The sequence below is a fragment of the Mustela lutreola genome, chromosome X, assembly GCF_030435805.1.
Source record: "Mustela lutreola isolate mMusLut2 chromosome X, mMusLut2.pri, whole genome shotgun sequence".
Taxonomy (NCBI): domain Eukaryota; kingdom Metazoa; phylum Chordata; class Mammalia; order Carnivora; family Mustelidae; genus Mustela; species Mustela lutreola.
In genome coordinates, this window is record NC_081308.1 from 99,726,795 (window position 1) to 99,739,854 (window position 13,060).

A 13,060-nucleotide genomic window follows, 5' to 3' on the forward strand; every position below is an offset into this window, starting at 1 on the left:
TGAAGTAGCTGGATAAATGCAGACAAGAAGCAGTAACTCCCAGAGAAGACAGGAAATCCAGGTCCTGGTGACAGTTACTGCTATGGAATCAACGTCCTCAGAAAGTGAGGATTCTGCCCCAAAAAGAACCAAATGGGTACTCATACAAAAGCGTGCAGAGAAAACAACGTCCCAGTTCCCAGGATATCCACATTTAAAACTCTTAGATGTGGGATGAATCCACAGATGTATATATTCCTTCGGATGTTATTATAGGTATATTCCCACTGCCATCAAGAAACCAGATTTAAGATACCACTTCCCCCAACATCCCAGTACAGTTAACCCCATCTGGGGACTTCGTTGCTCCTGAGTCTTCAGGAACCTTTTTTTTTTTTTTTTTGACCCTTAAGGGCTGAGAGAGAAACTGCATAAGCAGGCATGCATAGCATTTCTGGAGCAACAGTGCCATCAGGTGGACACTTTTTGAGCAAAGCCTGCAGCACCTTCCTGTCTTCTGGGGAAGAAAGCCTGTGAGGGGACAAAGGGTGGGATTGGTGCATCCACAAGATTCTGGGTCTGACCCAGAACACCCCCAGATCACAGGGTGGATAGAGACAGACTTGACCATCAAGCAACATTAGGCTGCCAGGATGCTGGCCTCCCCGCCCCCCTGCTGCTATGGGGGCGTGGCCTAAGCAGCGGCCATATTACGGAACCGGGAGCTAAAGCTCCATTCCAGGACATCTGGCCTATAGATCCTTCCCCTTGGTTCATGACACGCTCAGCTGGCAAGGTCCCTGGGGTCTCAGAGCCATGAGGAACCCAGAACCAGAGGCTCCCAAGCTCAGGGGCCACCCCTTGTGGGGGCAAGCATCTTGCAGACAGGATGGAAATTTTCCTGATTATTTGGTACTAGACCCAGACAAAGAGTAATGCAGGTAAACTGCAGGTTTGAGTTAGAAATATGTTTTGTTTACTTTGCTCCCTCTATAAAGAGAATCTGGGTTTCAAGCCCCAAAGTATCCCAGAAAGCCCTACTTATTTCATCCAACAGAGGGTGTAGATAGAGGATGAAACAGGATGGGATCAATATACTGAGATGGACATCCTCCTCCAGAATGAAGGGACCCAGATCTGGTTTCTTTGTTGTTTTTGTTGTTGTTGTTTTTAAAAACAAAAAGAAAAACAGAATGCTTATTGTGAGACTAATTGCTGAAATCCTTAAGATGAACTGGATGCTGCAACAGCTACCCTCTCGGGCTTAGGTATTGCTCCTTCATGGAATCCATGTCTTAATCTGCGGTATACAATTTTTAAGTCCCTCATTCAACCGGTCCCAGTGGTGTTTCTTCTTTTAGCCTTGGCACTGCAGTTATACTTTCTCTTGTGCTTGGCAGGATAGCTACATTTGGCACAGGTGGACTTCTGAAGGTGGCAGGCCTTCGAGCCACAGCAGCTCTTATTGCAATGCTTTCCAAACAATGACGTCTCCTTCATCATCTCGTTTCTGCGGCAGACCCCAAAGAACCCAGGTCTGTTTTCTGCACTACTGCTTGGGAACGTCACAGCTCAGAAGCACCCAATTCTTCAACTTTCCTCTCAGTGTATGAGTATATGGCCTGGGTCCTCTTGTTTGGGGACTCTCCTGGGATTTCCTGTACAGGGTCCATGTTCTGTAGGTGGCCAGAGGGATACACCGAGACCACCTTGGTCCGGGGAACAATCAGACCATGTGGTCAGGACCTGGCCCTGGGAGCTCAGGAAAAAGTTCAACCCCAAAAGGCTACGCCTACGTAAGTCCACAGGTATAAAATGAAGGGGCAGAGAGTGGATTTCCCAACACCCTTCCAGGAGGGGTGAAATCAAGGAGTATGTGTGGAGGGAAGAGCTGAGCCTGGAAACTTGCTCCCAGAACACCCTCCTCAGAAGGTAAAAGATAGGCAAAGAGCATGAGCTATCCCAGAGGTTCTTCTAGAAGTCGCTATCAGAACAGCTGAAGCCTAAAATGAATTGCTGTATGCTAAAAGTATGTGCCTTGTTCCTCAAGGAACGATGATCTACGATGGATATGAGGGAAGGGCGGGTGTCTCTCAACCCAACAGCTGTGACTTTAAGCACCATCTTCAGACCTCTTGATTCCCCAGCTTTGGGGGCAAGAGTGGGGTTGAGACCTTAGAGATCCAAGAGCGAATGGAAGCCAAAGCCATTCCTTCTCATCACTGAAGTGAGTCTCAGGGATTCTTGGGGAAGGTGGCCAAGAGTGCCAAAGACTGCAAATTACTGGCTAGGGAATCTGCAATGCTCTGCTAAGCCAAAAGATGGGTCTGTGAGTCCTGGATCCTAGAGACCTTAGCAAATGACACCACAGTTGCTGATCAGATTCTTTAACTCAGGCAAAGGGCTCCTTCAGCCTGGCTTCTTTTTCCTGGTGTGGGCTGGTCCCTTCTAGACTCTGCTTGCTTGATTTCACTGAGCATCACACCCTTTAGCACAAGGTAGCCAGGCTCCACATCTCATCTCTGAGCTGGACAGAGGAAGGTCACTGCCCTGTCTCTAGGACTGCCAATAGTAGCAGCCCTCCAGTCCCCACAGTAGTGTTTGGCTGGGCTTTACTCAGCCCAACAGAGGCTTTCAGGGCCCTGGTCTGTCTAGGCCAAACCTGCTCTTGCTCCAAAAGGAAGGGGCACATTGCCAAAGGCCTATAGCCTTCTGGTTGCGGCTCCTGAGGGTTTCCTCTACTTCTGTCCAGACATATTCACCAATAGGGTGCCAAGCCTTGGTTTCCTGTGCCAGACCCACCGGTCTCCTAGACCATGATCCTTAACACAGTGCCAGTCTCTGGAGCTTCCCCAACCTAATTTGGTCTTGGGTCATACTTACCCCCCTGCCTAGTGGGTCTCCTGACCTCCTAGGGACACACTTCCTTGTTTCCTACTTCACCCTTGTTACTCCTCCCCCAGGAAGTGATGGTACATGGTTGGTGGGATTTGCAAAGTATTTCCTCTTGGTGGCAGTACTGCACCAGAAATGCCAATATGCCTCTCTACCCCACGTCCTCTCCCTCCCCCCTTCCCCAAGGAAAAAACTCCAACTTGTGCTCAGTCTGGCTAACACAAGGTGGCTCACCATCTTGGCCACTTTAGGGTAAAGGGGTAAAGGTCTCGAAATCTGGCGCTCCATCCTGCAATGCCTGGTCTCTGTATTATCTTCTCAGACTGCCTTTGGACACAAAAGCAATGACTCCCCATCTAGGCACCCTAGCAGTGGATCTGAAAATTATCTGTTATTTCTTTAGCACTCCACATCTGCCATCTCCTCCAAAAACATCCTGACCATGAAGTCTCATGTTGTCTGATACAAAGAGAGTTGGTCCACAGGCACCAAGAGAGGTCCAGTAAGGTAAATCTCTAGTTCGCAATACAATAATCCTGTTAATGTGGTTTATGTTATGTGACTGTTCATAGTTTTCAGATATGGATTATTATATATTGGTCAGAAATGGTACTACATGGTATTCTAAAGACACCTATCCTTGTATCTGGGCCTATACTCATTTTCCCAATGCTTCCCATAAGAAGGTTTTTAATGAAAAACACATATGATTTCTGTATGCTTGTGAGAATTTGTGCGTTTCAGCATGAAGCATTTCATATGAAGGCACAAGCCTTTGGTCCTGTTTCTGAGCAATGGACACATGCTATATGATGAAGACTTGACCTGATACCAGATACACCTCTAGAATCCACTTTTCATGACTGTGGCAGATGCAAGGGGGGATAATCTCCATCGTGTACTGAAGGAACACACTGGCCAGGTAAAAGTGTCTGAAGACAATATAATCAGAAGGAAATACATTCTGCTGGTGCATCCACCTCCCAATTCCCCAGCTGCCCCTACATTGTTCTGGCTGAGACAAATCCAGACAAATCCAGACAAATCACGTTTTCGTTTGTTTTTTTTTTTCTTTTTCGGTTTTTTTTTCCTCTTGATCTACACATTGATGTATTGCTCCAGAGGCCCCATGTGACTGAAAGCTATTAGAAATCTTTCAAATCAATTGAGAAAATCAAGCAAAATTCTACAGAGCCTCTACTGGCCTCCGAAGAAAAGCAAGTAACAATCTCATGTTATCCTTTTCATCCTCAAAAGATTGTCCCATGCTTGACAGCAAACAACTGTGTAGGTAGACAGTAAAATGTCTGTTTCTACCTCAGTCTACATGTGTACTAACACAGAGGTGTACATGTATCCACCCAGATATTTTTCTGGTTTCATATTGAAGGAGAGTCATCAAACTTCAGCCCTTCAGGAAACTTTCTGCTTGTTTCCCCTCAAAAGAGGACACACTTCTCCCAGGGATTCAGACCCATGAGGACCACCATCTCATTCTTTCTATGGCAGGTATGTATATTCCCTCCCACAGCTGAATAACAGGACATCCCATTATTTACCTCTAGAGGGTCCTTCTGGTCCCTTTCTACCTCTCAACTCTACAAATCCTGAGTGAAAGATACTCTCTTGGATGCCCTCTTCTGCTCATTTATATGTGAATATAATTCCCCACTGCATTTTCAGAGAAGCAACAGAATGAACCAAAATTCTCATGAACTTTCAATTTTTGAATCAATGTTGCCAAAAGCTTTTCCAAGAGGCTCCTACCTAAAATGTATCCTGCCCAGTATTAGATGTCCCAATTCTAGCAAAACTGGCTAGTCTTTTTCATTGAGCTCAATATGAAAGGTAAAAGGGGTATATACTGATGATTATACAAATGCCTGTCTCCACTCCTTATGTTTCCTTGGCTAAAGTAGGTTTACAATGAGACAGAATCCAACCAATCAGTCTAAAGCTTCATGGACGCTTGGACTTTAATCAGGTTTAGAAAGCCCCTTTTCATGCCATCCTTTGAACTAGATTCTCCAATTTTCAAAGAGTTTATTGGCTCTCATCAGCAAATAAGTGCCTATGTACAATCAAAACACAAATAGGTAAAAAAGACTCTAAAGAACATGACTAGTATTGAGTATTCCATAGTTTGAAGGGAGCCACTGTGTATCATGTTTAACTACACCTTGAAAAGAAAAGGCAATAAATATTTAGAGTTTTATTTTGATCCTCTTAAATTCTGGTTTACACGCTCCACAGTACTCTAAACTTAGCCCACCTCGTTAGATACACTAGGGTGTCTATGCCCTTTTCAAATTAACACAGGATTAGTGTCCATTGCCCACACGTCTTATCTGCAGTGGCCAAGCAAGCCTGTCTCCTTGGCTTCCAGTCAGATTACCAAAATCCTCTTATTTGGAAAGATACCTGGGACCTCAAGTGGGAGGTTCACTTTATGGTCATGTCAGTGTGAACCCTTGTTAAAAGGGTACAGAGACCACCATGCTCACAGCATTGAGGTAGAGACCACATGAGATTATGTGGGTCAGGATGTTGGCCTGTGCTCAGCATATGAGGTCTCAGTCAGCATCTTTCCCACATAACATTAACTTTCAAAATCTTTACAATTTCAGCAAATGTGCTAACGAAGGAGAAATGCAAGGGATTCAGCACCCTCCAATGATACACACACATATATATACACACACACACATATATATATATATACGTGTATACACACACACACACACACACATATAGTGATAACATTTGAATTGTTTGTAACACTACAGGTAAGAGAAAACAAATATTTCAGAAAAATTGATTTGTAACATTTTACCCAACTTTTACCCACCCAGTGATGAAAAATCCAGAGGCTGTGCTTTAAATTTTTTCACCTTTCCTAGGGTTGATAAGAACCAATATGGAAAATATTTAATATTTAATATCCTTCACTGACACCTAGAGGGTTAACAACATTCTTCTTTTTTTAAAAAAAAGATTTTATTTATTTATTTATTTGACAGACAGATCACAAATAGGCAGAGAGGCAGGCAGAGGGAGAGGAAGGGAAGCAGGCTCCCCACTGAGCAGAGAGCCCATGCGGGGCTCAATCCCAGGACCTTGAGATCCTGACCAGAGCAGAAGGCAGAGGCTTTAACCCATTGAGCCACCCAGGCACCCCAACAAAATTCTTAAGAGTCAAGGACTCTATCGATAAATTTTTTTCAGCCCAATTAGATAGACAAATATCCCATTACTAAACAGAATAAAGTGATTTATATTACCAACAATTAAAGATTATATGCCTAGGAATAATCTAACAAAAGCATGAAAAACTTACATGAGGTAAACTTTAAAGTGTCCCAAAAGACAGAATAGCACACTTAAACCACAGTAAAGAGGTATTATATTCTTGAATATAGATTCAACCTCTTGAATATGTTAATTCATCATCAATTAATTACTCAATCTATTCTAATCCCACAAAAAATCCAAAAGGCTTTAAAAGGTCTTGTTGTTTTCCACTATTTATAAGGGAAAACAAAATAAACAGGCAGGACTATCAGGAGAGTTCTGATAAGGAACAGCCATGTGGTAGGATGATTAGCTCTACCATATACATGGAACACAAAGACCAAGAATAGACCCCAAAATGGGCCACTTTCTTACACAACACACAAAAATAAACTCAAAATGGATGAAAGATCTAAATGTAAGAATTGAAACCATAAAACTCCAAACACACACACACACATACACACACATGCAGTAAACTCTTAAGACATCAGCCTGGACAATATTTTTCTGGATCTATATCTCAATGCAAGGGCAACAAAAGCAAAAATAAGCAATTGGGACAATGGCAAACTAAAAAGCTTTTGCACAGCAAAGGAGACCACAAAAGACGAAAAAGCAACCTACTGAACGGGAGAAGATATTTGCTAATCATATATCCAATAAGGGGTTAATACCCAAAATATATAAAGAACTCATACAATGCAATAACAAAAAAAACAATCTTATTAAAAAATGGTCAGAGGACCCAAACAGATATTTTTTCAAAGACATCCAGATGGCCAACAGACATATGAGAAGATGCTCAACATCATCTACCATCAAAGAAATGCAAATCAAAACTACAATGAGATATCACCTCAAATCAGTCAGAATGGCTAGTACCAAAAAGACAAGAAATAACAAATGTTGGTAAGGATGTGGAAAAAGAAGAACCCTCATGCACTCCTGAAGGGAATGAATGTAAATTGGTGCAGCCACTATAGAAAATATGGAGGTTCCTCAAAAAATTAAAAATAGAAATACCATACAATCCAATAATTCTACTACTGAGTATTTACCTGAGGAGAACAAAAGCACTAATTCAGAAAAATATATGCACCCTATGTTTACTGCAGGATTACTTAAAATATCCAAGATATGGAAGCAACCCAAGTGTCTACTAATAGATCAACAGATAAAAATGTGGTATACATATACACAATGGAATATTACTCACCATAAAAAGAATGAAATCCTGCCATTCACGACAACACAGATGGACTTAGTGTATTAACTAAATGAAGTCAGACAGAGAAAGACAAATACCATATGATTTCACTTACATGTGGAATCTAAAAAAACAAAACAAAAAACAAGCATTCTCAGAAATACAGATGACAAATGGGTGGTTGCCAGAGGGGAGGTGGATGGGGTAATGGGTGAAAAGGTGAAGGGAATTAACAAGTACAAACTTCCAGTTATAAAATAAGTTATGGGAATGAAAAGTATAGCATAGGGTATATAGGCAAGAATAACTGTAGTAACTTTGTATGTGACAGATGGTAACTACACTTATTGTGGTGAGAATTTCATAATGTAAATAATTGAATCACTATGTTATACACCTGAAACTATTTTTTTTTAAGATTTTATTTATTTATTTATTTATTTGAGAGAGAGAGAGAGCACAAGTAGGCAGGGCAGCCGGCAGAGGGAGAGGGAGAAGCAGGCTCCCCGCTGAGCCTAGAGGCCAAGGCAGGCCTCAACTGCAGGACCCCAGGATCAGGACCCAAGTCAAAGGCAGATGCTTAACCAACTTAGCCACCCAGGTGCCCCGAAAACTATTTTTTAAGTGTATTTATTTTTAGTAATTTCTACATTCAATGTGGGCTCAAACTCAAAACTCTAAGATCAAGAGTTCCATGCTCTTCTGACAGAGCCAAGGCACCCCTACCTAAAACTAAATACTGTATGTCAATGACACTTCAATTAAAAAAAAAAAAAACCCAAAGACTAAAATTTTGCATACAGGGCGCCTGGGTGGTTCAGTTAAGCATCTGTCTTCTACTCAGGTCATAATCTCAGGGTCCTGGGATCAAGCCTGCATCAGGTTCTACACTGGGCAGGGAGGGGGCTTGTCCCTCTGCCCAGCACCCCCCCCCCCGCCCCTGCCAGCTTGTGCACACTCTCTCTCTCTAGTGAATAAATAAATATTTTTTTAAAAGATTTTATTTATTTATTTGACAGATAGAGATCACAAGTACGTAGAGAGGCAGGCTGGGGTGGGGGCACTGAGCAGAGAGCAGGACACGGGGCTCGATCCCAGGACCCCCGAGATCATGACCTGAGCCGAAGGCAGAGGCTTAACCCACTGAACCACCCAGGTGCCTCAATAAATAAAATATTTAAAACCAAACAATTCAGCATACAAAATGTAGCCTCCCAAATCAGTGGAGGTAAAGACATATTTGGGACAAAGTGGTATTCATTTGGAAAAGGTTCTTGGTTCTACACTTCATGCACTAAGCCAGGAAAAGCTCTACATGGATTCAAGAATTAAATGTGCAATGAACAGAATTATTCAACTACTAAAAGAAAGCATGGGCTGATTTCATGGTAACTGTGCAGGAGGGAAAGCCTTTCGATCTTTGATTCAAAACCCATCAAAGGAAGACATACAAATGGCTATCAGTCACATGAAAAAATGTTCATCATCACTAGCCCTCAGGGAGATTCAAATTAAAACCACATTGAGATATCACCTTACACCAGTTAGAATGGCCAAAATTAGCAAGACAGGAAACAACATGTGTTGGAGAGGATGTGGAGAAAGGTGAACCCTCTTACACTGTTGGTGGGAATGCAAGTTGGTGCAGCCACTTTGGAGAACAGTGTGGAGATTCCTCAAGAAATTAAAAATAGAGCTTCCCTATGACCCTGCAATTGCACTACTGGGTATTTCCCCCAAAGATACAGATGGAGTGAAAAGAAGGGCCATCTGTACCCCAATGTTTATAGCAGCAATGGCCACGGTCGCCAAACTGTGGAAAGAACCAAGATGCCCTTCAACGGACGAATGGATAAGGAAGATGTAGTCCATGTACACGATGGAGTCGTATGCCTCCATCAGAAAGGGTCAATACCCAACTTTTGCAGCAACATGGATGGGACTGGAAGAGATTATGCTGAGTGAAATAAGTCAAGCAGAGAGAGTCAATTATCATATGGTTTCACTTATTTGTAGAGCGTAACAAATAGCACGGAGGACACGGGGAGTTAGAGAGAAGAAGGGAGTTGGGGGAAAATGGAAGGGGAGGTGAATCATGAGAGACTATGGACTCTGAAGAACAACCTGAGGGTTATGAAGGGGCAGGGGGTGGGAGGTTGAGGTACCAGGTATAATACCAGGTGGGTATTATAGAGGGCACGGATTGCATGGAGCACTGAGTGTGGTGCAAAAATAATGAATACTGTTATGCTACAAATAAATAAAAAATAAATTAAAAAAAACATCAAAGGAAAACACGGATACATATGAAGAGACAAAATTTAGCATATTAAAAAACCCCTCATAATCAAAGTCAGAAAAGCAATGATAAAGAGGAAAAAATATTTTCAATTCACACTAGTCTTAATAAAACATAGAGGATGCTTTAGAAATAATTTTGGTACCACCCAATACTAAAAGATGTTAACAGCTCACAGGAAAAGAAATACAAAAGTATCCTAAATATACAAAAAGGTTCCCAACCAACTCAAGGAAAATCTAAACAAAAATGGCACTGCTGTACAATTTCTTACACATCAAGGGTTTCTACTTATGACCTGCCTCTCTGAGGGGCCTGTAATACCAGTTTATTGTATTAACTTTTTATTAACTATTTTTTGACCTACGTTGAATCTGGCTCATCTTTAAAAAAAAAAAAAAAAGCGGGGGGCACCTGGGTGGCTCAATCATGAAGTGTCTGCCTTCAGCTCAGGTTGTGATCCCAGGGTCCTGGGATGAAGCCCCGCATCAGGGGGTGGCGGTGTCCCTGCTCTGCAGGGGGCCTGCTTCTCCCTCTCCCATTACTCCTGCTTGTGTTCCTGCTCTCGCTGTCTCTCTCTGTCAAATAGATAAAATCCTTTAAAAAAAATTTTTTTAAAGATTTATTTACTTTAGAGAGAGAAAACAGGAGTGGGAGAGAGAATCTCAAGCAGACTTCCCACGAAACATGGAGCCTGATGTGGGGCTCCATCCAAGGACCCAGAGATCATGACCTGACTGAAACCAATAGGATGCTTAACGCACGACCCCAACTAGGCACTCTGTATCTGGCTCATCTTAAGTGGTCTCAAGTCATTGCTTACTATTGTAAGGATTTGTCCTATACATGCAGAGAGCAAAATGCCATTTCACAGGCTGATGGTTTCACACAAAGTGTGGAGCCAATCTCTTTGAATACTTAAAATGGGCACTGTCCCTCAAGTGAAAATCCCTAACCCTCACGTTTCAATTGCTATCTTATGCCATCCAATCTTCTTGGCAGAACTTAACATGAGTTGTTAATCTGTGGAAATAAGATCAAACATTTGCCACAGTATCAGTAACAAGAAACACAAGTATACACCATCATCCAGAAATACCCAGCACAAATGTGTCTGCCTTTACTCTGGACATTTTTGTCTACATCTAATTATTCACTTCATACATAATTTTGTATTTCAAGTATCCCCTGCTTCCCAAAAGCCTGAGTTAACACCGCTTCGCTTTTATGGAAGACCAACATTAGTATGATAACAGCTTTCTTCTAGAAAGCGACAATCCTCTTATTTCCTTCAGTTAGCAAAAACAGGTACTAGTCTCAGACTTTCTTAAAAGCGATGTGGCATAAAAACTTTCAAATCTTCAGAACATGTGGGATACTCTTGGCTTTATGCCATTTCAGCTTAGGATAGGTTTCAGAGGAATGTTCTTTAATTTCTGATAGCAGGGGAAACCTGTACTGACGCTAGCCTTCACTATCTTTGATTACCTAAAACTACTTCTTTAAAAAGTCTGTTACTGGGGTGCCTGGGTGGCTTAGTGGGTTAAAGCCTCTGCCTTCAGCTTAGGTCATGATACCAGGGTCCTGGGATCAAGACCCATGTACCGCTCTCTGCTCAGCAGGGAGCCTGCTTCCCTTCCTCTCTCTCTGCCTGCTTCTCTGCCTACTTGTGATCTTTGTCTTTCAAATAAACAAAATCTTTAAAAAAAGAAAGTTTGTTTCTTTCAGATCTTTCTATTGCACAGAGAACTGTAAAAAGATGAAAATGTAAACCACCAGTAACCCCATCCCTTGGGGAAAGGCCCTGAAAATTTGGGGGCTTGGTTAAATGTATAGGTGGAAACACAATTATTTTAGGTCAAAAATTCATTATTAATATCTGTGCTGTTTGATAACCATCAACTTTTCCAAAAATTTGTGTTTAAAAATCATAATTTAAATTCTTATTTTGTCCTTAAAAAGAACAGAGATGTAGTTAAAATATGGTCTGAAAGAGTTTCATCAAAATTACACTCCCTCATAGTAAATACAATCAACAGCACAGTCCTTCTACCTATATTTTTTTTGTTCATGAACAGCCAAAAAGACATGTATCTGGATAGGCATGTGACACACAAACACATGCGTATAAGGTAAACTTTGTCCTTTGTTCATTTCTATAAATGTAATTATATAACCTACTTTTTTTTTTCAGATTTCACTAGGGACTGAACAAGGTGTGACATACGTCATAAATAATCAAACGTGGACAGAATGGATTTGTGGGAGTTCTGATGCTACAGAGTAGGAACCATTTAATGAGTGAAATACAGTAAGGTCGTAGAACTAATGGCAAGCTCTTGTAAGTTTTAAACACACAGAAATGGATTTCCTGAAAAAATTGCTAAAACTGATACAGGAATTTAGCAAAGTTGCAGGATATAAAATCAATGCACAGAAGTCAGTTGCATTTCTTTGCACTATCAATGAGGCAGAAGAAAGAGAAATCAAGGAATTGGTCCCATTTACAATTGTACCAAAAATCATAAGATGCTTGGGAATAAACCTAACCAAAGCACAAAAGGATTTGTGCTCTGAAAACTATAGAACACTTATGAAAGAAATTGAAGAAGACACAAAGAAATGGAAAAACATTCCATGCTCATGGATTGGAAGAACAAATATTGTTAAAATGTCTTACCTACCCAAAGCAATCTACAATTCAATGTAATCCCTATCAAAATACCATGAACATTTTTCGCAGAGCTGAAACAAACAATCCTAAAATTTATGTGGAACCGGAAAAGACCCCAAACAGCCAGAGGAATGTTGAAAAAGAAAACCAAAGCTGGAGGCAACACAATTCCAGACTTCAAGATGTATTACAAAGCTGTAGTGATCAAAACAGTATGGTATTGGCACAAAAATAGACACAGAGATCCATGGAATGGAACAGAGAACCCAGGAATGGACCCTCAACTCTATGATCAAATAATCTGCTACAAAGAAAGAAAGAACATCTAATGGAAAAAAGTCTCTTCAACAAATGGTGTTAAGAAAATTGGGACAGCCACATGAAGAATGAAACTGGACCACTTTCCTACACCATACACAAAAACAAACTCAGAATGGATGAAAGACCTAAATATGAGACAGGAATCCATCAAAATACTAGAGGAGAACACAGGCAGCAACCTCTCTGACCTCCGCCCCAGCAACATCTTGCTAGACACGTCTCCAGAGACAAGGGAAACAAAAGCAAAAATGAACTACTGGGACTTTATCAAGATAAAAAGCTTCTGCACAGTAAAAGAAGCAATCAGCAAAATTAAAAGGCAACCCACAGAATGGGAGAAGGTATCTGCAAATGACATACAATAAAGGGATAGTATCCAAAATCTATAAAG

The 13,060-nt window shown here is 41.4% G+C and overlaps 1 long non-coding RNA gene and 1 pseudogene across 5 annotated transcripts in view; both read right to left on the reverse strand.

Moving 5' to 3' along the window:
- Window positions 1-13,060, reverse strand: part of LOC131821191 (uncharacterized) — a 192,892-nt gene that overhangs the window by 143,721 nt on the left and 36,111 nt on the right. The window lies entirely within an intron of this gene.
- On the reverse strand, window positions 656-3,207 carry LOC131821189 (large ribosomal subunit protein eL37-like; annotated as a pseudogene).